General features: G+C 37.9%; 1 pseudogene; it reads right to left on the bottom strand.

The window, feature by feature from the left end:
- Nucleotides 1–634: 634 nt before the first annotated feature.
- On the bottom strand, nt 635–3,678 carry LOC118742122 (annotated as a pseudogene).
- Between the last annotated feature and the right edge of the window lie 997 nt (nt 3,679–4,675).

Raw genomic sequence — 4,675 nt, 5'->3', positions numbered from 1 at the left:
TAGGAATTGCATCGCCAAGGAATAAAACAATGAGAAATTGTTCGGTTGCTCGAAGTTCATCGCCATACTGTTTCCAAAGAAATTCAGCGGTTGAATGAACTTGGCCATGAAGGTGATCATAGGGGATGTGGAAGAACCGCCAAATAATTAAAAAGCGAGTTCTGCGAAATTCAAGGCTTTCGATAAGAAAAATTGCCCGCAAAACTAGCATTGGTCGTGAAACTGTTCGTCAAATTCCGAAAAAGGAGCTTCACATTAAGCCGTACAAAATTCCAAGAGCCCAGTTGCTTATGGATGATAACAAAAAGTACGGTTGGAAAGACGTCGACAACTCTAGCGTCGTGCCGCAAATGCTCGTTGGGAAAAATTCCCAGCTTTACAAATGGATTCACATGTACACACGAATTTGTATATTCTTTGCGAAATATCGTTAATATTTTTAAATGTACAGTGTGTACGTTCATATGTATATCATCGGCCTTATTTTTAACACTTAAGATAGATATAAAATTTGTTGGAAAGAAAAAACTTTTATGAAATTTATAATTTATCTATCTTAAAGAAGGTTCTATTTTTTTTTTGTTATTCAAACTCTGACTAAAAATTTCACAAATCTTTACTTAAAACGAATTGCTTAAAATAAAATATTCCATGCAGCTGCAAATGACAGCAGCACTACGGCGGGAAGCTGTATCCCAGCGCTACTTTCCGCAAGCGGAAACACTGTATCCCACAAAGCATAGCGGTCCACATAGAAGGGACTCCCCGTAGATGGAGTCGTGTTCATATAAAGGACAACGGTATTATTGGCAGCAAAAGGTAGCCAAGTAACGTTCTCTACAACTGGTGGTGAGCTGGGGGAAAAAAAGAGTTTTTGTTGCAAACTTTTGCTTGGTCAAGCTGAATTTTACTCACCCATTGGCAGCGAATGAGGCATATAAGTTCGTCATTCGTTCGACCATAAAAATATCTTCAGAATCCACTTCGAAGTTTCTGCGTTTAAAAACATAGAGAAGGTCATCCCCATGAGCGACGCCTGTGTTTTTTTTTAATACATTAAAAAAAAATTTTAGTCAAATATTTCTTCGAGCCTTTTGTACTTACCACGCGGGTTTCCAGCCCTATCTGTATACGAAGACTTTTTACCGACGTAATCGAAACGGTAATAATAGACATTCGTGTGTTCCTTTGCCAGCTGCACCAGTCTATGCACGCCATGTCCGATAAGAGCATCCGATAGGATTTGACCGAGACCGAGGAGATTATTTTGGTTTATGATGGTGTCATTGTAATAGAATTGTCGCAAACTCTTCGCCCGCTCATCATCGTTGCCGGTACTGTCGAATTCAAAGAACTCCTTTGCATAAAGACCAAAGTTTATATTGAAATCAGCGAGCAGATCGGTGTCATTTTCTATTACTGCAAAAAATAACACAATTGTGGATGATTTAGTTGTCGCAATCTGGTGCAATACTCGAAAGCTCCTTAGATAAGTATCACACAATTCCTCTCGGCTTATAAAATTATCCATAAATAAAATAACTTGCTTTAGAACAAATTTTCCCAAGCCTAGATTATTTTAACTTAAAATATATGAAACCTTATCATAAGAACTACAATAATTTTAAGAACATTTTTAAATTGGCGAATATTTTGCAGTTCAAGTAGAGAAGAGATATCGCGATAAGATTTTACTGATAAAGAAGGATCGCCGTTATTTTATTTATCAAACGGGTCACATAAAGATGTGTCTGCTAAATAAAAAAATTTAAAATATCATCCCCACAATTTTTAAAATAACTATACGTATATATACATAGGTATGTACGGTCCTACAACCAAACAAAAATACCTTCGCCCTACACCGTCGAGTCTAAAGCTCTATCCAGAATTGTAGCGGATGACGGTAAAGTGGTCGACGGTTAATCGCTGTCAAAACTAAAACTCACAAAGGCATATGGAATGGATCGTAATTGCGGTGGCAGCGTTTTTACCGCCGACGTTTTTCAGTTGATTTAGATTTATTTCTATTTTTACCCAGCGGGGACGGCACAATGTTGATTGTAGTAATTTTTTATTATTTTCACAAGTTTGCCAATGTTTTTATCCATTTTTAATGACAGCAAATCTACATACATGCACGCAACGAAAAAATATTTAACTTTAATAATAATTTTCAAATCAAAATCACAACTGACGGAAGCCGTCGTGCTCCGCAATTGTGTCTACTGTGAAGGACTTCACTGCGGTAACTGTTCCGCTGTTCACCTAACGCCGACCGCTGTAATTCTGGGTAGAGCTTAAAGTACTTTTAAAAGGCAATGCCCAAAAAAATTTCTTTGTACATGGGTTGCCCCACATTTTTTAATAAATGGTTCTACTGGAATAAGCGAAATATTTCCTTAGTTAAAGTTTAATAATTTTTGTTCACCTTTAATTAACTGACATTAGGGTGATACGTTAGGCTGAACTGAGATCTAGTGAGTAAGTACTAGAACGAGGTACTTGAGGTCAATGAACTTTTGATAAGAAAACAGGCGACACCTACGTTTGGCCAAAACAAATTTATTTTCATAAATGCCATGTAAAAATATACTTTAGATTCGAAGGTGTACGGCGAACTTTTTTTCTGGTACGGTCTAATGTAAATGCTTATTTTGTAGAGGGTGTAACTGAAGTGCGGACTTACTTTGTGGGTTGAAATCGAGTTCATCTCGGGTCACGCCAGTTATAATTGGCACACGATTAAATCTGTTTCGCCTCGCTAGGATGCTCCAACACAAAATTGCCGTCAATTGCATAGTTCCACTTTGTATTTAGCAGTCCATAAGTATCCCACCTCACCGTCACGTTAACTATCTCTTCCCAACTAATCTGTCTTAAGCAATTTACTAAATATTTAGCCTCATACATGGGACAGCCGAGATCATATGCGAGCTTTCGGCTCCAATATGCATTGTCTATAATGTGGTGATTTGTTGTACTGCAACTCATTGCTATGGCACCGTGAAAGAGACCCGCTGACAACGGCGACACCAAATGCAAACTGACCGCAAAGCTCCCAGCACTCATTCCGATTAGTGTGACTCTATTGGGGTCTCCACCAAAGTTCTGAATATGTTTGTTCACCCACTTGAGTGCCAATACTTGATCCAAATAAGCGTAATTCCCGGGCGTTTCTTCGGTGCCTGTACTAAGGAACCCAAACGGGCCGATACGAAAGAAAACGCTCACTAGCACTACATTCTCATCGAGCAAATACTGCGGTCCAGCGGCGCTCTCACTATTTGGACTACCAACTTTATTGGCACCACCATGTATGTAAAACAGCACAGGATTTGATGCCGTCTCATTTGTGGTGTAAACATTCAGAGACAAACAGTCTTCGTCCATTAAAGCGCCTGTGAGCTGTTGTGGGCACATCGGACCATCCGTTAAGGCATCTAATGTATCGTTCCATGCTTGGACTGGCTCGGGTGCCGCAAATCGCCGTGATCCGGTCGGTGCTTCGGCATAATATATACCGCGGTAGGCATAGATATCACGTCCTTTACGCGAAGTCAGTACACTGCCGCGAATCCTGCCAAGTGAAGTTTCTATGAGAGGTGCTTCTTGTGCTGTGACTGCTTGTTGCACGGAAAAAAGCAAAAAGCTGTATAACAAAATTGTACCGAACATTGTAATGTTCGAGAACTAACTAACGAGTTGATTAAATGTTGTACCGCCTAAATAGTTTGCAGTTCACTGACAAGTGTCTTTGCAGCCATTGCGTCATTGTGGGAATTTCAAGGAGGAGGGGTGGCGATTTACTTTATTTAATACCCTGAAGGAAAATTTGGTAAAATTTTCGAAAAGTATAACCGAAGCTAGACTAAGGATAGACCAAAAAATTAAAGCAGGGTAATGAAATGAAGGTGAATTGTACTAAAAGTGGTCGGAACGTAGTACACAAAGTTTTGATTAACAAAGTTTGTAGGCACTTAATAAACGAATTTTCATGTGCGTTGTTGGCATGTAGAGAGAGTATTCGCTTAGCAGCTGAGGCAAGATCTATTTTGTTTTTAGACAAAACTTTGGACTACTTACAATGACCTACTGTCTTGTTGGCGGTGTGCTTTAAGTCTGGTCTGAGATCCTACAGGGTAGATATTTGATTACCTGCGCATGTAGTTATATGTATGTAGTGACACAACTTTGCGTACTTAGTACGTGAGAATACAGTAAAACCAAACTAAACAAGGTAAAATACTATAAAAACCAAAAACTGCAGAAAATAAAATAAAATAAAAAAAACAAAGTCAACTAAAATAAAATAAAACAAAGTAAAAACATAAAATAAAAAAAATAATATTTAAATAGAAAGTAATGAAAATAAAACACATTATTAAATTAATAACAAAAAAGAACAAAATGAAATTAAGACAAGGTGGAATAAATTATGGTAAAGTGTTGTAGTACAAAAAGAAAAAATAAGTGAATAAAACAAAACAAAATAATTTAAACCGCTGCGAAAATTTTCGTTATTATTGGTCCACTTGTATGAATTCGCTTTCTTGTTTAAACCCGCCTGGGAACTATGCATAAAATTTGACATAATTTTTACACACACAATTTTTATTGAGCTTGAAGCCGTCTCTAATGGTTCATATCCCAGTGACCGCGGTGAAGAAGTCTG

Source organism: Rhagoletis pomonella, unplaced genomic scaffold (assembly GCF_013731165.1).
Source record: "Rhagoletis pomonella isolate Grant_MI unplaced genomic scaffold, Rhpom_1.0 Rhpom_scaffold_00006, whole genome shotgun sequence".
NCBI lineage: Eukaryota > Metazoa > Arthropoda > Insecta > Diptera > Tephritidae > Rhagoletis > Rhagoletis pomonella.
This window is presented reverse-complemented; position numbering and strand designations above follow the sequence as displayed.